This window comes from Diceros bicornis, chromosome 34, assembly GCF_020826845.1.
Source record: "Diceros bicornis minor isolate mBicDic1 chromosome 34, mDicBic1.mat.cur, whole genome shotgun sequence".
Classification (NCBI taxonomy): domain Eukaryota; kingdom Metazoa; phylum Chordata; class Mammalia; order Perissodactyla; family Rhinocerotidae; genus Diceros; species Diceros bicornis.
In genome coordinates this window covers 29,671,827-29,695,936 of record NC_080773.1, presented here as the reverse complement: position 1 = coordinate 29,695,936, position 24,110 = coordinate 29,671,827, and the positions used below count along the sequence as shown (strand labels likewise).

Here is a 24,110-nt window from a genome sequence, read left to right as displayed (position 1 = left end):
AGCTAAGGAAGCTACCTCACAAATGGTGATTCCACAAACTTTGATATGTTGCTTATGCCTCTCTAACTTAACTGAGGCTTTCTTTAATTTTCAGAAGACTGCCACAAAAAACAAAAACAAAGGTAGATCCAAAAACAGGGGACTTTTGATTCTCACAGAAACCTGTGAATTGGACCTAATCAATGCCCAATACTTCTATTGGAAGCTCAACTTCCATTTCTACAGTATATTCATGATTTGACTCATTGGGTCACAGAGAAAATGATCTCTTGGGGAAAACAATACTTTTGGAAACCCTCTCTTTCTATAGCACAAAAAATATATTCTAAATGTTTAGTCTGCCTTAAACATAATGCAGGGAAGCTCCTACACAGTTCAAAGGGAGTTTTCCCTTTGCCAATGAGACTATTTGAAATTTGGCAGATAGATTTTATCCAAATGCCTCCCTCAAATTTACCAATTTGTACTTGTTATGATTTGCATGTTCTCTCATTGGGTTGAAGCATTTCCACGCCAAAGGGCTATGGGTCAATCAGTAAGTAAACTACTACTGGAATGTATTATTCCAGTATGGAGAGTTCAAGCAGAACTACACAGTGATCTGGGACTCATTTCACTAGAGAAATTATGAAGGACATTTGTAAAATCTGGCCTATTTTGCAGCATCTTCATTGCAGTTACCACCCCCAATTGTTAGGCCTAATGGAATGAACAAATGGCATAACTAAGACCCAATTGGCTAAGCTCACAGATGCATTTTCTTTACCATGGCCTAAAGCCTTCCCACTGGTGTTGCTTAACATAAGATCAACCCCCTTGGCAAACATCAGTTTTCTCTATTTGAAATTATTACTGGGATATCTATGCATCTAGATGAAGGATTATATGTATCTTCATTACCAAAAGGTGACATACTTAACTATTGTAAAACCTTAACCAAACTATTAAAGGAACACTCAAAATTGGTTGCTGATGCATATGATGCAAACTTACCCACAGCAGAAGATATACAGACTCATGATTTACACCTGGCAACTATGTTTATTGGAAACATCACCATTTATAAAACTCTTTACAGCCTAAGTGGAAAGGACCTTATCAAGTCCTTCTAACTAATTCCTGGGCAGCTAAATTACACGGAATTGTCTTTTGGATCTGTATTTATCACTTAAAATGGACAACTACTCCAGTGTGGTCCTCAGAGCATGTTTCAGATCCAACAAGACCAGGATGAAAAGCAGCCAACAACTGATATGAACAACTCTCCCAAGAGTCTGGACCAGGCCAGTAATTAAGGGACAATATGCATTATTTTTGTTTCTTCCTGGACTCACCTACTCTTGTCACAACATTTATCTTTCCAAGCCACTCCGATTCTTAGATACTATTGGTCTTGGGAAAAGCTTACCACTTTGAGTCCAACAAATGGTGAGCCCATAAGTCTGTAACCCAGAGTCTAAGATCTATCTTACTCAAACCTGTTCTAAATTTTAAAATTAATTCTGACTTCACAGGATACCTCTATTATATAGGGCATGCCCTGGGGAAAACCTCCAGGGAAATTCTGCCAGGGGACATTTTTGGGAAAGAAATTATAAAACTGGGTTCACAATTGCAATTTTGATCATATTAATTATCATGTTGTTCCTACGTTACACTAGGTGTTGAAGGAGGCAACAACAGGGCAAGGCCTGTATCATGTTAGCTAAGAAAGTAGAAGCAATCCAGAATGGATTTTTAATAAGTGACATGTAAGATAGTAAAGAAATGAAAGGACCTCACTGTGTCAGAGAAAAACCAAAGGAACGTTGGTCATGAATATAACCGTGGGTTGATAATGACCAAAAAGGGGGATCGTGTACAGAATTTTAGGGCCCCTCTCCCTGGTCTAACAGGTGAATCTAGCAAGTAAACATCATAGATTTTAAGTCAGTACGATAAAATCCATGCTGTGATGTGAAGCAGCTATGCAGGCCATCTTCAGCCTGTGTCAAAATGACCTTGCGTCTCCCACACCTCATGACTGAAGCTGCCAGCTGGACAGATCCACAACAGGAAAGGATAAAGTGGTACCTCACTCTCACATTTACCAGCTTCATTTCTTAGAGATTGAGGGAATAATTAATAGCTCTGGTCCTTGCCTCCATCCACAGGTAGATAATGTCGGCATCTCTGATCTTGCTTGATATATAACCAAGGAATTCCTGTTTATGTTACTTTCATTATATAATCTAGAGAAAAGTCCAGATGCACTCTATTCTTTTGTTTTTTTGACATATATGAAATATACTTGTAAAGTTTTTTTCCTATTCCTCTTCCCTGCATGCTCATTGTTTTTTGAAAGAGATATAAGCTGCACTTAAACTCACATAACTTGGAGCAGTTACATCAGAGCACTCTGTTGAAGTATTTTCCTGAGGTTCAAACTTCTCATGCTGATTATTGAATAAACTCTTATGCTCTTTATTTCAGTTGATAGTTATCCATTTATGCTTGTAGGGCAAGCTGAATTTTCTTTTAATGAGTAGTAACATTCAGAGAAAAAGATTTGTTGGCTGTAATGGGCTGATTAGAAGGAATCTCCTTCAAGGAGAAAGAGAAAGAATTAAGCATGGAAAGATGGTGAAGCTTTAATGAGGTGCATCAGGCAGACTTAACATTTCGTAAAACTAGATATTACCAGGAGTCAGCATTGGAAAGTGGCTCTTGCTCTAAGCTAAATGTTCTGTTGACTACTTTAACGGAGAAGTGGAAGTAAGATGCAGCAGTCACCCTCCCTCCTACTATCAGAGGCACAGGGATGCACTACTGGAAATATTATGCACCTCCAAATTTATTGAAGTTCTCAAGGGTAATTATAATTTACATCAATGCATGCTGTCTGCTCTTGCCCTAAGAATGGATCAAAACAAGACATGTCCTTCAATGTAGTGAACAGAAATAGGGACCTTTCTGAATCAAACCATGCACTCCCCATAGGAAGGAGATTGTCCGTGTTGCATAACAACACACAACGGATATTGATCTCAGTAGAGTCCTGTGAACTGAGACAAAGTGACCGACTTTGTCTCCAACTGACTTGGAACCTGGAAATGACCGATCTTTGCTCAATTGTGACAACGCCAGTCCATAATTACATCTGATACATGGGCAAATATTGTTTGGGTTGTAGATATACAATAAATACTTCTGTAATTTTTACTGACTTGATATTTAACAAATCTGAACTGAGCGATAACCATATCACAATATAGTGTAACCCTGGTCTTAATGATAAGATTCAATTGCCTCATGTATATAATACTGATGTTGATGATCAAATGTATTGATCAAATTTGGGGAAGGGAATATGGGAGAGTGAACTTAGATGAAATTATGGACTTGTTTGTAAAAATGAACCAAAGGATTAATTTCAAATTATAATTAATACTTGTATTAATTACAAAAACAACCCGTGTTCATCACTATAAAATCACTAGAAAATATGTTTAGGGAACTGTGATACCCATTCAATGTCTTGACTTGAGTGAGAAGCATTGGCTTATCTGCTAGTTAAAGGGAAAAAAAGAAAACAGTGGAACAATAAAATCATTTTAATGTAGAAGGCAAGTTGTGTGATGGTAGTTAATTCCAGTTCTATGTTCTTTTAACAAAGTTGTCACACAGAGGGATATTTGAACTTGCCTTTGTATTTTTGAGCAGATTCTGATTGAGAATTTAAAAATCAGAAACAATTATACCTATTATTTTGTGAAGAATAGAAGAAGAAAATGTTTGAGCTGAAAGTTTTCAGAGACAAATGAGAGGCTGATATATTAAGTAAGTTTTGAGTTGAAATGAAATAAATAAAAATAGTTAATGAAAATAGTTTCTGTCATGGACTAAGTAATAGGAAATAGGGATATATTACTAAACAAAATAAGGGAAAAACACAGAACATAGGCTATAATATGCCTGAAAATACAAAATAAAATAGTTAAATCATCCTCAAGTAGCAATTGACAAAAACCAAGATCGACAGGAAAATGTATAGTAAGAATCTAAGTTATCTTGATTCATTTGGTTTGATGTGACTCATATTTCTTTTAATTTCATAATAAAAATATAAAATCCATAGTCAATCAAAAATCATGACTAAGAGCCCAGAGTCTAAACTCAGACCCTTTTGAAGTCCTAATTCTATTTCACCCCTAATTCCGTCACTTCCTTGTTCTAGCACATAATATAACTGTAATTCTTCTAAAAATAAAAAATAGATAAATGATATAATCTTCCTATTATACCATCTGATCATTGTGCTTTAGATTCTGAATGGATCTTTAATAATCATTTCTCTTCTCTGTATGGATATTGTTCTTTTCTATCTTCAATCACTAGTGGGAAGTTAATACTGGCAAATTATATTTTCCTATAAAATGCCCATATTAATTGGCATTGAATTGTGTACATGAGTCCAAATTAATTGAGAATGAGTTGGGCAAATGTTTTCAATGATTTTTAAATACGTTATTGGCATCGTGTTCTTCCTTTTACTTGTATTTCTTTAAAAATCAGTCTCAGGAACTTTGTGTCATTCCATTTCCCTGCTCATAACTAAAATCATGATTCAATTAGTGTCTGAGGACTAGGAAAACACTTGATTGCAGGAAGAAAAACTCAGAGAAGCATAAAATCCAGTGAGAAACACATACTTGCTGCCAGTCCCCCATGTGCCAGACCTCAGCATTTCTTGCTCCCTCCATGCGAGTCCTTGTCTGCCTCCAGGGTTGATGGAAAAAAAAAAAGCCTCTCTCAAACACTCCCACAGTCTCTGTGGAGAAAACAACTAGACACTTGTAATAGTTTTTGGCAATTAGCAACTAGGAAAAAAGTTTTTCACAAATATTCTCAGCTCCCCAAGCCTGTCCTCTCACTGCAACTACAGGTGAAAAGATAACTACAGTTCTGAGAAGAGATGAGGTCACAGAATCACAAACCCATATCTAGTTGTCTGACTGTCTTCCTTCTTCTCACACAAGTATTGGTTGTTGTGACCTTCACACTGAGCCCACCATCCTGGCAGCTGGAGGAGGAGTATACAGAGGTTTTCTGTTTTTTTTTTTTTTATTTCAGCCAGAGAAGTAGAATCTCTAAGAGAAGAAGGTGTGCCTCAGCAGATGTAAGTAATCACACTGGAAAAAGGCATTATTATGAATATGAACCTGGTCCAGTGTCAGTCACAGGGTAAGGAGGTATCATTCCTTATGCCTCAGCAGAAGTGGTGAAGAGAAGTGGGGGTCCTAGACCTTACACCAATCCCGATGGTTCCTAAAGCCATTTAATGAATTCTCCACTGATGGGGATTGTTGATATTTAATCTAAGTGATATTAAAAAAAGGTAAATATAAATTAATTAATTAATTAATAAAATGAAATAAAATAAAAGAAAGAAAAAAAACAAAAAATGATTTTTAAAGTGTTTATATTTGGAACTGTAGTTCCAAAATCAGTCTGCTGTTCGGATTACCGTATAAAAGTCGTGTCAAAATTTTCAGGATCTCTAGAGATGTGCCTATAATACATCTTTGACTGTAATGAAGACTATGACAAATCTACAGGCATTATCTAAACCTGTGCACAATGTATTTGATTGGCAATTGCAAGAAGAGGAATGATTTCTCTAAATCTGATTGTATGATGCAATTATGGAGACAGGAATTGTGTCTCCATGGTAAACATCTGTTCTCTTTTAATTATGATGAAACTATTTTCCCTTTTGAAGTTAGGGAAGCAGCATTTAAGGGAAAAGTAACTTTATATAGTTAAAGGTTTTAGACTGCAGCTGTCAGGCCTAAATTTGTCTAGTGATATTTTCTCCCATTCAAAATATTCTAATGTTAATCCAAAACTATTATTTCAACATATAGAATGCACAAGACTTCAGCCTCACAAATTTCATTATGCATATGTGTATTATATTTTAATTACTCTCACAAGTATTACCTCATTGCTAATAGTTTTACTTAGTACAAATATTAGTAAATAGATAAGTAGATGATCTGAGATGAATAACAATTTAGTTTCTGCCCTACATTATTTTGTCACATTCCATAGTTTAAGGCATGACATGAGATTGTTCAATAATTTGAAATAACGTCCTTTATGCTTTTGTTTCCAGTGCAAAAGCAAGTGAGTCTTTCTGTTCGCTTCCTAATACTGGGCTATCCTTGCATTCATTAATCCAAATTGTGATGGGGTAGATTTCAGTTACACAGATTATCCTGAAATCAGTGTGATTTACTTTTATTATGATACCTGAAGCTATATTCATAGTTGATATTGTCCTATAGAATGCATTTTTACAAGTAAGTGGAATTTTATTACAAACAAAATTAAAAGATAAAATACCAGCATTGTAAAAATATAATAATAAGGGGCAAAAACAAACTAATATTGATCTGAGTTATTTGTAGAACATAACTAACTAGACTTACTAGTATAGCATGGTAATTAAATGCATTATCTTTGCTATCTTGCCCAGCTGTGGTCAAGGCCTCCTTGAATCTCTAATCAAGCTGTGAAGTTTTACAAATTACTTAACTGTTCTGCTTATGTTCTCCTCTTTTTTATAATGAAAGTAATAGTACATTTTGCAGAGCTACTTTTTATACTTGTGAAGAATAGAGGAGTAACGTCATATCCAGCTTTTAGAACAGTGATACATACCTTGTAAATGCTCTTCAAAGTTTATACATTCAACTCTTGGAAACCTCTTCATAAGAGAAAAACTTAAGTAAATATTTCTAAGCAGGAACTAATGGTAAATGCAGACTACTGGATTTCAGTTGACACAATCCATGTTGCCCATGCTTCATATTCCCATGCAGGAATCTCTGGCTCTGAAGACAAATATCAGTCACTGAGAACTCAGAATGAACCCCATGGATTTGGCAATAGGGATGATTTTCTTATCAAAGACTACATTTGGAATCCTGGGGAATTTCTCTCGTCTTTACCATTATATCATCCTTTACTTCACTGGGTGCAGGTCAAGGTCCACAGATTTGACTCTCAAGCACCTGATTGCAGCCAACACCTTGGTCATTCTCTCTCAAGGAGTCCCGCAGACAATGGCAGCATTTGGGTTGAAACATTTCCTCAATGACTTCGGATGCAAACTTGTTTTCTATGTCCACACAGTGGGCAAGGGTGTGTCCATTGGCAGCACCTGCCTCTTGAGTGTCTTCCAGGCCATCATTATCAGCCCCAGGAACTCCAGGTGGACAAAGCTTAAAGCAAAAGCCCCCAGGTTCATGAGAATCACCAATATCTTCTCATGGATCTTGCACAGGCTGGTAAATATCATTTTTCTTAAGTACACAATGGGGAAATGGAGCAACACAAACATCACAATGAAAAAGGATTTGGGATACTGTTCTTGGGAAATCAATAGCAAAATCACACCATCACTACATGCAGCATTGTTATCATTCCCTGATGTTCTTTGTTTGGGGCTCATGCTCTGGGCCAGTGGTTCTATGGTTTTCATCCTGTACAGACACAAGCACGGGGTGCAACATATTCATAGAACCAACATCTCCGCCAGATCCTCCCCTGAGTCCAGAGCTACCCAAAGCATCCTTGTCCTGGTGGTTGCCTTTGTGTTTTGTTAGGCCCTCTCCTGTGTCTTTCAAGTTTGTTTGGCTCTTTTTATTGATCTCAGTCAGTTGATGGTGACCATCTCTGCACTAATCGCTGCATGTTTTCCAACTGTCAGCCCCTTTCTTCTCACAAGCCAAGACTCTAGTGTATCCTGGCTTTGCTTTGTCTGGATAAGGAATACAATAGCTCCAAGGCTGATCAGAAATATATAAATTGTACTTGTATACACAATGATCAATTGCATACTCATTCATCCTCCATAAATTCATGAGTGCATTCATGACACTTACTTTACAGGAGATCAGAGGTACACACACTCATGCATTATTATAAATGTGTATATATGCAGATTTAAAAGTATATATTCTAGGAGCTGGCCCCGTGGCACAAGCAGTTAAGTGCACATGCTCTGCTGCAGTGGCCCAAGGTTCCCAGTTCGGATCCCAGGTGCGCACCTGACGCACCACTTGGCAAGCCATGTTGTGGCGGCGTCCCATATAAAGTAGAAGAAGATGGCATGGGTGTTAGCCCAGGGCCAGTCTTCCTCAGCCAAAAAAGAGGAGGATTGGTAGATGCTAGCTCAGGGCAGATCTTCCTCACACACACACACACAAAAGTATATATTCTGTCATATTAGTATTTTTTTCCTTCAACCAATAGTATTTGATAATGGCACATTGAGGAACATTAAAATAATTCTTATTCCACCAATTACAAACTGCTCTTACCTTAAATTCTTTCTTATCTGATATTTATCTCACTGTGCTAGCTGACTAATTGGTTAAAATTACATGCAATGTGTTATTCGGTTTTCTACTATACTGGTTATTTGTCAGTTCTAGCTACTTATAAATATCCAATTGCATGTATTAAAACAGTGTTTGGTTTTTACAAAAGCAATTATTCTAGTAACACTTGACATCATAATGAATATTTTTAAGATTTGTATAACATATATGGTAGGATCCTATTGACACGTGTTTTACTTTCTTATTCTATTTTCACTTCTTTATTCATTTTTTTGTTGATAGTTTATAACATTGTGAACTTTTAGTTGTACATTTTTGTTTGTCAGTCACCATATAAATGTGTCCCTTCACCCCGTATGCCCACCCCTCAACCCCTTACACCGGTAACCGCGAAATTGTTCTCTCTGTCCGTGTGTTAGATTATCTTCCACATATGGGTGAAATCATGTGGTGTTTGTCTTTCTCTGGCTTATTTCGCTTAATATAATACCCTCTAGGTTCATCCATGTTTTTGCAAATGGGACTATTTTGGCTTTTCTAATGCCTGAGTAGTATTCCATTGTGTACACATATATATATATATATACACATACCACATATTCTTTACCCAATCATCAGTTGAAGGATGCTTAGGTTGCGTCCACTTCTTGGCTATAGTGAATAATGCTGCAATGAACATAGCAGTGCATAAGCCTCTTTGGATCGTTGATTTCAGGTTCTTTGGATAGATACTCAGTAGTGGGATAGTTGGATCATAAGGTATTTCTATTTTTAATCTTTTGAGGAATCTCCATACTGTTTTCCATAGAGGCTGCACCAGTTTGCATTCCCACCAGCAGTTAATGAGGGTTCCCTTTTCTCCACAACCCCTCCAGCATTTGTTATTTTTTGTCCTGGTGGTTATAGCCATTCTAACAGGTGTAAGGTGATATCTTAGTATTGTTTTGATTTGCATTTCCGATGTTGAACATCTTTTCATGTGCCTATTGCCATCTGTATCTCTTCCTTGGAAAAATGTCTGTTCATATCCTCTGCCCATTTTTTGATCAGGTTGTTTTTTTGGCTGTTCAGCTGTGTGAGTTATTTATATATTATGGAGATTAACCCCTTGTCAGATATATTCTTTGCAAATAATTTCTCCCAGCTGGTGGGTTGTCTTTTCACTTTGATTCTGGTTTCATTTGCCTTGCAGATGCTCTTTAGTCCAATGAAGTCCCATTTGTTTATTTTCTCTTTTGTTTCCTTTGTTCGTGTAGACATGGAATTCAAAAAGATCCCTCTATGACCAACGCAGAGAGTGTACTGCCTATATTTTCTTCCAGGAGTTTTATAGTTTCAGGTCTTACTTTCAAGTCTTTGATCCATTTTGAGTTAATTTTTGTGTATGGTGAAAGAAGATGGTCTACTTTCATTCTTTTGTGTGTGGCTGTCCAGTTTTCCCAGCACCATTTATTGAAGAGACTTTCCTTTCTCCATTTTATGTTCTTAGCTCCTTTCTTCAAAGATTAGCTGTCCATAGATGTGTAGTTTTATTCCTGGGCTTTCAATTCTGTTCCATTGATCTGTGTGTCTGTTTTTGTACCAGTACCATGCTGTTTTAATTATTATGGCTTTGTAGTATTTTTTTTTCAACCTCAAAAAATGATTTTATTAAAAGCAATATGTAGTCAGTACTGGTAAAAATTGTATTTTATTTATTTTAATTTTTTTTGTTTATTGCAGTAATATTAGTTTATAACATTGTATAAATTTCAGGTGTGCATCATTATACTTCTATTTCTGCATAGATTTCATCACGTACACCACCCAAATACTAACTACAACCCATCACCACACAGTTGTGCTGAATTATCCCTTTCGCCCTCCTCCCTCCCCTCTTCCCCTCTGGTAATCACCAATCCAATCTCTGTATCTATGTGTTTGTTTGATGTTGTTATTATCTACTACTTAATGAGGGAAATCATACGGTATTTGATCTTCTCCCTCTGGCTTATTTCACTTTGCATGATACACTCAATGGCCATCCATGTTGTCGCAAATGGCTGGATTTCATCGTTTCTTATGGCTGAGTAGTATTCCATAGCCAAGACTTGGAAGCAACCTAAGTGCCCATCAAGGGACGAATGGATAAAGAAGATGTGGTATATATACACGATGGAATACTACTAACAAAGAAATTAAAGCTGGTTCTTAAAGGGCCCATTTGCAAATTCACCCATTTTGGAAAGCAACCTAAAATCACCAGAAAGAAAGGTGCACAGTCCTTTGGTGAAGAGAGTCACCTGATAGGCTCTGAGTGCATCTCAGTGAGAGACGAGAGCTCTCCGAGGACTGGGACATTGGTGGCGGCCATTGTTGTGGCCTGGTGTGGATGTCCTGACACAAACACTGGCAGACGGCATTGGAGTTCATCTTGGGGCCTGCTAGTCCAGTGTCTGCCCCACTCACTAGAGCACTGATTTAATCCAGCTCAGCCAGGGCAGGCAGCCTACCCTAGGGACTGGCCTCACCCAACAACAAGCCCTTGGGCAACTTGTGGGCCCACTAAGTGTGCTGTCTGGATTCTGTGCAGCCCGGCAAGTGGGTGCACCTCTGTGGGGCAAGACGTGCACAAAGAGTGGGTGGAGAGTGTTGGGTGGTGTCGGAGTGTGTAGGGCTCCTGCCTTGGAGAGACTGGGTCCACTTCAGGAGGTTGGGGTGAGCACACAGGGCAGGACTGTGTTGACTGTGTGTGTGGACCTGTGGGTGGTGGGGCATCTCAGCTGCAGAAGACTTGTGCTTCTCAAAGAGCCACATAGGGGGTTTGCCCCACCTTCCAAAGCCTGAAACAATTGGCTGATCCTGTGCCTGAGGCCAGCCCCACCCAGCTGCAATCCTCAGAGAGCTGACAAGAGACCTAAAGGCTGGAGGCTTATAGCAATTGTAAGCCTCTGAGTCTAACAACCTGCCACCATGGGGGCCTACTCACTTAATAGAAATACTGCAACAGGAAGGTGCTATAGGAACTTGCAGCCAACTGTGCTGGTGCTCCCCACACCTGAAAAAGAGACTGAAGGGCCCACAACAACTACAAGCAGCTGAGCATTACAACAGCTGTCCAGGGACATAGATCAACATCCCTGGGCACCTATGGGATGAGTAACCACGCCACAACAGAAGGACACACGTAGCCCACATAGGGGTCACTTCTGGAACATTCGGAAGTGAGGGGAGCACACTGCTTGGCCTCATAAGGCATCACTTATATAAGGTCACGGCTTCAAGAGCAGGAGACGTAGCTGACCTACCTAATACATAGACACAAGCACAGGGAAAGAGGCAAAATGAAGAGGCAAAGGAATACATTCCAATTAAGGGGACAGGACAAAATCCTAGAAAAGGAACAATGTGAAACAGAAATGAGCAACCTACCTAACAGAGAGTTCAAACAAAGAGTGTTAAGGATGTTCTCTGATCTTGAGAGAAGAATGGATGAACTCAGTGAGAATGTCAACAAAGAAATGGAAGACATAAAAAAAAAAAAAAAAAACAGAAATGAAGAATACAATACCGGAAACGAAAAATTCACTAGAGGGTCTCAAAAGCAGAGTAGAGGATACAAAAGAATGGTTCTGCGAGCTGGACAAAAGACTAGAAGAAATCACCCAACCTGAACAGATAAAAGAAAAAAAATTAAAAAGAGTGAGGACAGCCTAAGGGACTTCTGGGACAACATCAAGTGCACTAACATGTGTGTTATAGGTGTCCCAGAAGGAAAAGAATGAGACAAAGGGGCAGAGAATCTATTTGAATAAATAATAGCTGAAAGCTTTCCTAACCTAAGGAAGGAAACAGACATCCAGGCAGCACAGAGAGCACCAAACAAGATAAACCCAAAGAGGCCCACACCAAGACACATTGTAATTAAAATGCCCAGAATTAAAGATAAAGAGAGAATCCTAAAAGCAGCAAGAGAAAGACAAGTTACATACAAAGGAAACCCCATAAGGCTATCAGCTGACTTCTCAGCAGAAACCTTACAGGCTAGAAGAGAGCGGCATGATATATTTAAAGTGCTAAAAGGAAAAAACCTACAGCCAAGAATAGTCTCCCCGACAAGGTTATCATTCAAAATGGAAGGAGAGATAAAAGGTTTCTGAGACAAGCAAAAATTAAAGGAGTTTGTCACCAAGAAACCAGTTCTAGAAGAAATGCTAAAGGGACTTATCTCAGGGGGAAAGAGAAGACCACAAATAGGAAAAATTATCTATTTCCATGACAAGAGGGTAATGGATACAAATGCATAAAAAACAGGTTAGATATGATATCAAAAACATAAAATGTGGGAGGAAGGGAGTCAAAGAATAGAGCTTTCAGACAGAGGTCAAACTAAAGAGACCATCAACTTAATATAGATTCCTATATACGTAGGTTACTGGATATGAACCCCATGGTAATCACTAACCAGAAACTTATAATAAATAAACAAAAAACTAAGAGAAAGGAAGCCAAACATAATACTAAAGAAATCCATCAAACCACCGGGGAAGAGAGCAAGAGAAGAAGAAAGGAACAGAGAAGAACTACTAAAACACCTAGAAAAAAAAGATAAAAAACGCCAGTAAGTACATACTTATCAATAGCTACTTTAAACATCAATGGACTAAATGCTCCAATTAAAAGGCATAGGGTGGCTGATTGGATAAAAAAACAAGACCCATATATATGCTGCATACAAGAGACACACTTCAGATTTAAAGACACTCACAAACTGAAAGTGAAAGAAAAAGACACTCCATACAAATGGCAATGAAAATGGGGTACCAATACTCATATCAGACAAAGTAGACTTTAAAACAAAAACTGTAACAAGAGACAAAGAAGGGCACTACATAATGATCAAGAGAACAATCCAACAAGAGTACATAACACTTGTAAATATCTATGCACCCAACATAGGAGCACCTAAATATTTTAAGCAATTATTAACAGACATAAAAGGAGAAATAGACAGTAACACAATAATAGTAGGGGACTTTAACACTCCACTTACACTACCGGATAGATCATCCAAACAGAAGATCAATAAGGAAACATTGGCCTTAAATGACACACTAGAACAGATGGACCTAGTAGATATATACAGAACATTCCATCTCAAAACCAAAGAATACACGTCCTTTTCAAATGCACATGGAACATTCTCCAGGATTGATCACATATTAGGCAACAGAACAAGTCTCCATAAATTTAAGAAGATTGAAACAATGCCAAGCATCTTTTCTGACCACAATGGTATGAAACTAGAATTCAACCATAGGAAGAAAATCAGAAAAGCCACAAATACGTGGAGATTAAACAGAACGCTACTGAACAACGATGGGGTCAATGAAGAAATCAAAGGAGAAATCAAAAAATACCTGGAGACAAATGAAAATGAAAATATGACAGGCCAGAATTTATGGGATACAGCAAAAGCAGTTCTAAGAGGGAAGTTTATAGCAATACAGGCCTATCTCAACAAACAAGAAAAATCTCAAATAAACAATCTAACAATGCACCTAAAGGAACTGGAAAAAGAAGAACAAACAAAGCCCAAAATCAGCAGAAAAAGGGAAATAATAAAAGTCAGAGCAGAAATAAATGAAATAGAGACTAAAATAACAACAGAAAAAATTAATAAAACCAAGAGCTGGTTCTTTGAAAAGATAAATAAAATTGACAAACTTTTAGCTAGACTCACCAAGAAAAAAAGAGAGAGGGCTCAAATAAGTAAATCAGAAATGAAAGAGGAGAAATTACAACGGACACATCAGAAATACAAAAGATTATGAGAATATTATGAAAAGCTATGTGCCAACAAATTGGACAATCTGGAAGAAATAGATAAATTCTTAGAATCATACAACCTTCCAAAACTGGATCAAGAAGAAATAGAGAATTTGAATAGAACAATCACCAGTAAGGAGATTGAAATGGTAATCGAAAACCTCGCCCAAAATAAAAGTCCAGGACCAGATGGCTTCCCTAGTGAATTCTACCAAACATTCAAAGAAGACTTAATACCTATCCTTCTCAAACTCTTCCAAAAAATTGAGGAGGTGGGGAGTTTCCTAACTCATTCTATGAAGCTGATATTACCCTGATACCAAAACCAGACAAGGACAACACAAAAAAAGAAAATTACTGGCCAACATCACTGATGAACACTGATGCAAAAATCCTCAACAAAATACTAGCAAACTGCAGGCCAGCCCAGTGGCTTAGCGGTTAAGTGCACGCGCTCCGCTACTGGCGGCCCAGGTTCGGATCCCAGGCGCACACCAACGCACTGCTTCTCCAGCCATGCTGAGGCCGCATCCCACATGCAGCAACTAAAAGGATGTGCAACTATGACATACAACTATCTACTAGGGCTTTGGTCAAGAAAAAAAATGGAGGAGGATTGGCAATAGATGTTAGCTCAGAGCTGGTCTTCTTCAGCAAAAAGAGGAGGATTAGCACTGATGTTAGCTCAGGGCTGATCTCCCTCACACACACAAAAAATACTAGCAAAAATACTAGCAAATTGCATACAACAATACATTAAAAAGATTATACACCATGATCAAGTGGGATTTATTCCAGGGATGCAGGGATGGTTCAACATTCCCAAATCAATCAACATGATACACCACATTAATAAAATGAAGAATAAGAATCACATGATAGTCTCAACAGATGCAAAGAAAGCATTTGACAGGATACAGCATCCATTTATGATAAAAACTCTGAATAAAATGGGTATAGAAGGAAAGTACTTCGACATAATAAAGGCTGCATATGACAAACCCACAGCTAATATCGTACTCGATGGTGAAAAACTGAAAACTATCCCTCTAAGAACAGGAACCAGACAAGGAGGCCCACTCTCACCACTCCTATTTAATATAGTGTTGGAAGTCCTAGCCAGAGCAATCAGGCAGGAAAAGGAAATAAAAGGGATCCAAATGGGAAAAGAAGAAGTGAAACTCTCACTATTTGCAGAAGACATGATTTTATATATAGAAAATCCTAAAGAATCCACCAAAAACTTTTAGAATTAATAAACGAATATGGTAAAGATGCAGGATACAAAATCAACATACAAAACTCAATTGCATTTCTATACACTAACAACGAAGCAGCAGAAAGAGAAATTAAGAATACAATCCCATTTACAATTGCAACAAAAAGAATAAAATCCCTAGGAATAAACTTAACCAAACAGGTGAAAGATCTGTACACTGAAAACTATAAAACATTGCTGAAAGAAATTGAAGAAGACACAAAGAAATGGAAAGATATTCCATGCTCTTGGATTGGAAGAATTAACACGGTTAAGATGTCCATACTTCCTAAAGCAATCTATAGAATCAATGCAATCCCTATCAATGTTCCAACAACATTTTTCACAGAAATAGAAAAAAGACTCCTAAAATTTATATGGAACAACAAAAGACCCTGAATAGCTAAAGGAATCCTGATAAAAAAAGAACAAAGCTGGAGGTATCACACTCCCTGATTTCAAAATATACTGCAAAGCTATAGTAAACAAAACAGTGTAGTACTGGCACAAAAACAGACACACAGATCAATGGAATGGAATCAAAAGCCCAGAAATAAACCGGCAAATCTATGGGTAGCTAATCTTTGACAAAGGAGCCAAGACCATACAATGGAGAAACGAAAGTCTCTTCAACAAATGGTGTTAGGAAAACTGGACAGCCACATGCAAAAAAATGAAAGTAGACCATTATCTTACACAATACACAAAAATTAACTCAAAATGGATAAAAGACTTGAATGTAAGACCTGAAACTATGAAACTTCCAGAAGAAAACCTAGGCAGTCGGCTCTTCGACATCAGTCTTAGCAACATGTTTTCAAGCAGCATGTCTGACCGGGCAAGAGAAACAATAGAAAAAATAAACAAATGGGACTACATCAAACTAAAAAACTTCTGCACAGCAAAGGAAATCATCAACAAAATGAAAAGACGACCTAATAATTGGGACAAGATAATTGCAAACTATGCATTTGATAAGGGGTTAATCTCCAAAATATATAAAGAACTCATACATCTCAACAACAAAAAATCTAACAACCCAATTAAAAAATGGGCAAAAGACCTGAACAGATATTTCTCCAAAGAAGATATACAGATGGCCAACAGGCACATGAAAATATATTCAACATCATTAACTATCAGGGAAATGCAAATCAAAACTACAATGAGCTATCACCTCATGCCTGTCAGAATGGCTATAATTAACAAGACAGGAAACAACAAGTGTTAGAGAGGATGTAGAGAGAAGGGAACTCTCATACACTGCTGGCGGGAGTGCAAACTGGTGCAGCCACTATGGAAAACAGTATGGAGGTTCCTCAAAAAATTAAGGATAGAACTACCATACGATCCAGCTATTCCACTGCTGGATATTTATCCTAAGAACATGAAAACACCAATGTGTAAATATACATGCACCCTTGTGTTCATTGCAGTGTTATTCACAATAGCCAAGACTTGGAAGCAACCTAAGTGCCCATCAAGGGATGAATGGATAAAGAAGATGTGGTATATACACAATGGAATACTGCTCAGCCATAAGAAATGATGAAATCCAGCCATTTGTGACAACATGGATGGACATTGAGGGTATAATGCAAAGTGAAATAAGTCAGAGGGAGAAGGTCAAATGCCGTATGATCTCACTCATTAAATAGCAGATAATAACAACAAACAAACACACACAGAGAGAGATTGGACTGGTGATTACCAGAAGGGAAGCAGGGAGGGAGGAGGGTGAAAGGGATCACTAGACACATGTGTGTGGTGATGGATTGTAATTAGTATTTGGGTGGTGAACATGAGAACACGATGTAATCTATGCAGAAATAGAAGTATAATGATGTACACCTGAAATTTATACAATGTTATAAAGCAATGTTACCGTAATAAACAAAAAAATATGAAAAAAATAAAAAGGAAATAATCCTATTTAATATGACATTAAAAAGGATGAAATGCTTAGGAAAAAACTTGGCCAAGGAAGTGAAAGACTTACACGCTGAAAACTACAAAATATTCCTAAAATAAATCAAAGATACAAATAAATACAAAGATATTCCAAACTCATGAATTAGAAAACTTCATATTGTTAAATATCCATACTACCCAAAGTTTTCTGCAGATTCAATGGAATCCCTATCCAAATCCAAATGGCAGTTTTGGCTGACATATAAAAATAACATGCTAGAATTCATATAGAATCTCCAGGGACCCCAAAGAGCCAAAACACTCTAGAAAAAGAAGAAAGTTGGAGGCCTCACTTTTTTAGATTTCAAAACATATTATGAAGCAAGAATAGTCAAGATGGTGTGATACTGGCATAAACACAGATACACAAGCCAAAGGAATAGAATAGAATGCACAGAAATAAGTCCTGGCATACATGCCAAATGGTATTTGACAAAGGTGACAAGACTACACAAGGAAGAAAGGACAGTCTCTTCAACAAATCAGGTGGGGAAAACTGGATATCTACAGGTAAAGGAATGAACCTGGAACCTGACCTACAGCAAATGTAAAGGCTTCTGTGTCTAAGGATACAATCAGCAGTGAAAAGGCAAGCTCTGAGGAACGGATGTGATGAAAATGATTTAAAGAATCTCCATCTGTCAGACATTTAGGTTGATTTTATATTTTAAAATCAATGATGGAATAAAAGACCCTCCATCACTTATGTCTGTTTCTGAACTTTCCATTCCATTTCCAATCCTTAAGATTTTGACATCACTGACTCATTCATTTAGCTTCATATGTACTATTAAAAAGTCATAATGATTTCTCTAATTGGTCTCTTTTCCAGAATTCACCAGGTATTTCTGTAAATTAATATGTGACTTCCATGTGCACCTTCTGTTATCCTTGTCTACAGAGAGATGTCAGTGTATCCAGATGGGGCCCTTAAACAATGCCTGCTGCCCAACTGCACTGACACCCCATCTCCAATCCATGGATGTGAAGCCCTGGCCAGGACCACACCCAATGGAGCCTCCTCACAAGTTCCATGTCGCTGGGTCATGGTGAGATGGAATCTAAGTGGAGATGAGAAGGAATGAGGGAAGGTCCTGAGTGAAAGTGAGGAAACAGGTGTCAGGACAGATACTTCAGAGTCACAGAAGGTTAACAAGTCCAGAGAAGGGCATTTCAGGAAGGAGAGACAGAACAATCAACTGAGAATATGACTTTACCTGAGAAAGAGCCATTCTTGACTCCTTTTCTTTCCTTTTCCTCCGCTTCCGGAATTCTTCCTCAGGCAACATGAATCTTTAGATGGCTTTTTTTTTTTTAAGATTTTATTTATTTATTTTTCCCCCCAAAGCCCCAGTACATAGTTGTATGTCATAGCTGCACATCCTTCTAGTTGCTGTATGTGGGACGTGGCCTCAGCATGGCCGGAGAAGCGGCGCGTCTGTGTGCGTCCGGGATCCGAACCCGGGCCGCCAGCAGCGGAGTGCGCGCACTTAACCGCTAAGCCATGGGGCTGGCCCTAGATGTCTTGAAAGTTGAAAATATGCTGCTTAATGCTTCGAATCAACATACCTCCTTCCTGTGCCACAACCACTCATTCAGGAAAGACCTCATCATGTGGAAAAGGTCTCTGCTGCCCACTGCATCAGGAGGAAATCAGGGACAGTAAAATCCTACCTAAAGACCAACAAGTGAGTTTTCCTACATTTTCTTCAGATCATGCTTCCCTCCTTGTGAAGCCGTCACATACACTGCAGCAGTGGGGATCTGGGCTGGACTGACCCTCCCCTTAGGTCACAGACCTGGCCTTGATCAAACTCCATGCAGAGCAGAGTCCCCCACCCTCAGCCAGGATCTCAGCCCTCAGGAATGGGAGGACTCAGAGCCTAGGTGCTCAATGCTGGATACAGATTAGAATCACCTGGGACACTTTAAATATTAGTGAGGTTAGGCCTCACCCCAACTATTTGCAGCAGAATCTCTGGTCAGAGGACACAGGAGATGTATTTGAAAAATGCTTCAGCAATCTAATGTGAAGCCGGGGTGAGCATGACTCAGAGGAGGCAAGCCCAGGACACATATCACTTTCTTTTCCAGCTTTACTGAAGTAGAATTGACCAAGGAAAATTGTGTATATTTAAGGTGTACAACATGATCATTTGAAGTACATACACACTATGGAATAACGATAAGCAAGTTAATTAACACATCCATTACCTCACAACTACCATTTTTTGTGTCTATGTGGTAAGAACACTTAAGATTTCCTCTCTCAACAAATTTAGAGTATATAATACAGTATTATGAACTATAGTCACCATGTTGTACATTAGATCCCCAGAACTTATTCGTTTTACAAGTGAAAGTGTGAACATTTTGACCAACATCTCCCCATTTTCTCTACAACCCACCCCCTGGTAACCACCATTATATTCTGGTTCTACGAGTTTGACGTTTTTAGATTCCACATAAAAGCTAGATCGTAGAGTATTTGTATTTGCCTGGCTTATTTTACTTAGCATAAGGCTCTCCAGGTTCATCCATTTTGTCATAAATGGCAGGAATTCATTCATTTTTATGGCTGAATAATATTTTATCGTATATATATACCACCTTTTCTTTATCCATTCATCTGTCAACAGACATTTAGGTTGTTTCCACATCTTGACTGTTGTGAATAACGCAGTAATGCTCATAGGAGTGTAAGTACCTCTTCGAGATACTGATTTCATTTCCTTTGGATATGGAGCCAGAAGTGTAATTGCTACATCATATGTCAGTTCTATGTTTAATTTTTTGAGGAACCTCCATACACTTTCCCATAATAACTGTAACCAATTTACATTCCCACCAACAGTGCACAAGGATTCCCTTTTCTCCACACTCCCCCCAACACGTTAACTCTTATCTTTCTGCCAGTAGCATCCTAGAAGGTGTGATACCTCCTTGTGTGTCTGCTCTCTCCTAGGACATTGTTGTCAATAGCATTCAGACAGTGGAAGGGGAAGGAGCAGAAAGGAACGTGCAGAGCAGGCAATATGGAGCAGAGGTGAGGATGAGGGTATGGCTCGCATGTTAAATGGGAGGCGGTCCAAGAAGTCTCCACTGAGAAGGTAAAATCAGAACAAAGACCTGGAGGAGGAAGGGCTTTTTTCCACTAAATATTATGTGGAATGGAAAATTTCCATTTTATTAAAAGTTACAGTGAAGAAGTTTAGTTTAAGAATTCTTTTAAAATTGGGGCTTCTAATACACTGGACATGGTAGAAACTTATAGGATCATGTAACTTCAAACCTAATAAATTAAAATTTACTTAGAATTAACTGGGCAGAGAAGTGAGAAGAATTTCCTAAATGTAAAAGCCTATGTGATGATCAATGAACAACATGAGAACGAAAAATAATGGCTCTGTAGTGACTGGTCCCGGATGGAGCTGGAGACAAAACAATATATTACACACCACAGGACACTGGATACCAGGTTTTGTGTTTTTACTTCAAATACTGAGAGGAATGGTAGTCAACTGAAATATGTGATTGTCTGGCGTAGAGGGGAAGATATTTAAAATACTTCCAGGTAAAAATGGGCAGAATGGTCTGGGCGAGGCCAAGTGCACGGTGGAAGCAGGACAGAAGATTTTAATAAGAATTCAACTCAGAGCTGATGAATCTGAGAGTCATTAAATAAAAGACAGGATTTTGGAATTTCTAGAAGGTAGAATATTCTCTATTAAGCAGTCATCCCAATTAGCCTGTTTGGAAGACAGAGGCTTCCAGATGGACTCCGTGTCCGCAACATGGGGCAAGTCTACTGTAGAGGTGTTCATCATTCAAAGAGGAGCTGAGGAGGAGGCATCTCAGGTGAAGGCCATCGAATGGTTTTCTTTACGAGGAGTGTTGTTGCTTTGAAATACCCAACAGTACAAAATTTACAGAATTTTATAGAAAGAGATAAAATGGACAATCCCTCATTCATAATAAAAAAGAATTCAGAATCTTCTTTCAATTATAAAAGACATGAAATTTATTAAGGATTCAACAATTTGGAAAATATAATGAATGAGTTTGATATCATAGACATATGTTGAACTTGTGCTATATGCCAAAATTTTTAGCACATACACAGCAATAGAAAAATCAGAGCACAAAGTAAGTTTTTAACACATATAAATATTTCAGAATGAGACATACTATATTTGCTCCCATCAAATAATAATGTTTGTAAAACTATACATTCAGGAGTACTAAAATACTTCTTAAAATCTGGTCAATATTTCTTTTCTTTTCTTTCTTTTCTTTTTTTTTGTGAGGAATATTGGCCCTGAGCTAACATCTCTTGCCAATCTGCCTCTTTTTTCTTTTTGCTTGAGGAAGATTGTCCCTGAGCTAACATCTGTGCCAATCTTCCTCTATTTTGTATATGGTACACCACCTCAGCATGGCTTGATGAGGGGTGTGCAGGTCTGCACCCAGGATCCAAACCAGCAAACCCCAGGCTGCTGGAGCAAAGCACACAAGCTTAACCACTACCCCACCGGGCTGACCCCTGATAAAAACTTGGACTGTTTAAAGTAAAAGTCAGCAAAATGTTCCATATCAATGTTGTGCAATGCATTCAATTCAAGAGTAGCTGAGGGAAATGAGACAGCTACAGATTTCCATACTACACTAGGAGATGTCTGGACAATCTATGCACTAGAGGGGCAACAAAAGAATTTTCTGAAAAAGAAACTGAAGCTAAATGCAAGTAAAGCAACATGATATAAATTTTAAAGTATTGAACTAAATTACGTAGAGTTTAATTAAAATTCAATAAAATAAAATTATAGATAAAATAGAGCTACTGTAATGTTGATAGAAAATAAGACAGGACATAAAATTAACAATAAATAGTAGATAAACACGAATTTATTTAATAGAATAGAGATTTCTAAAACCTCCAGGGACAAATAAACTTGAGTCCTGTAAAATACAGAATATCAAAAGTGAATTAAAAGGAATTATAACCCAGAAAACCATAAGTAACATTTCAATACTTTCAAACATTAATGAAAATTTATGATTATTTTACAGAATCTTTTTCCTATATTTTCAAAGTTCAGAGTGTCTTCCTTCTTCTAAATCTACTTTACAAACTAGAAAAAAAAGAAAGCTAAGAAAAGATTTTATGTGTCTATTATACCTTGTTAAAAAGTTGGGAGAAACCAATGTAAATTATGAATTTTCATATAAAAATTAAAATATTCAGCATGACTTAGAAGGGTTTATTTCAGGAATACAAGACATACGAATAAGAGAATGTGGTCGAACATACTAAAAATTAAATGAGAAAACCTTAGTCACAGAATAAATAGTTTTCACTCTTGTGAATATTTTCTCATCAGTAGATAATTTAGAGAAAATACTGTACCAGAGAATATTTCAATTATTGGTGATCACCACACATCAAGATATAAGAACAAACGCATTTTTAATGAGCATATATGTATATAAGTTTGTTGGACATTTAAAACATAGTTTTTATGAAATACTTAAATGAAACATTTCATTTTCTTACATTTACCTTACTTTAAACTTGAGCATTCTATTTCCTAAGGTGATAATGTACTCATTCCCTAATATGTTGTTTTACCATGAATCTAAGATTTCAGAAGAAAAGTGAAGATCTGAACTCAAGTCTTAAGATGACATCTGCTTAACATCATGACCCCCACCTTATAAAGGCAAATTAGCTAGAACCATCCACTTAAGTTGCTCCTAGCTTCCTGATCATCAGAAACTGTGAGATAATAGAAGTTTGTAGTTTTAAGTTACACAGTTTGGGGGTAATTTTTAACATAATGAGAAATAACTAGTACAGCCTATGAGTCATCAATGCCACTTTCAGAGCCACCCATGCTGGTTCAAAAATCCAAGAAGTAAAAGAGTGGAAACACTGTACATTCTAGCTAACACATAAAAATAAAATAACACTGAAAGTCTAAAATGAGGAAACTACTACATAATCTGGTACATTCATATTCTTTAATATGAGAAAATATCTCCAGAAAAAAAAGTACTCTCGATTAAGAAAATCAACCGGTGTTTCTGTAAAACATTAGTACGGAGTAACAGTGGGCTATATGTTGGTATTATACACACTATCTTGCATATCCTTAAATGTATATTAAATAGTCTGAAAGGATATAGCTCACACTAATAGGGGGTTTATGTTGTTACAAAATGAGTAAGAAACAAGAAATAATCAACAGAACATATTTCCGTCCATATTATTTAACTATTTTACCAAAGGTTTCCCAATATGAATTGTGTCTTTTATTAAGCACTGTGAATTATTGTTTTATGTTTCTGAACATATTTCCTTAAACTCTTAACCCTGGGTATGTCAACGTGTTATTTACTATAATTGATGGGGCAGGAAAAGAAAGGCTTTCACTTTCTACTTCTGAAATTTCCTCAATTTCAACCAACATTGCATCATTAGAATATTAAAATATCAATCAATAAATGTAACTTCATCATAAAAAAATGTGAGACAAGTTTACAGCATAAGCATCTTGAGGATCTCAGCCAAAAATGAAGACAAATGCCTGTCTCACGTTTCCTCCACTGGGACCTACCACTGTCTCAACTTCCTTCTTGACAGCCTCACATGTGGCCATGTCTCCATCCAGGGGAATGAGAAT

The 24,110-nt window shown here is 37.5% G+C and overlaps 1 protein-coding gene and 1 pseudogene across 1 annotated transcript in view; both read left to right on the top strand.

Moving 5' to 3' along the window:
- The window catches only part of LOC131397315 (zinc finger protein 677-like), a 308,052-nt gene that overhangs the window by 264,871 nt on the left and 19,071 nt on the right, over positions 1 to 24,110 (top strand).
- LOC131397327 (vomeronasal type-1 receptor 4-like) lies at positions 6,912 to 7,853 on the top strand (annotated as a pseudogene).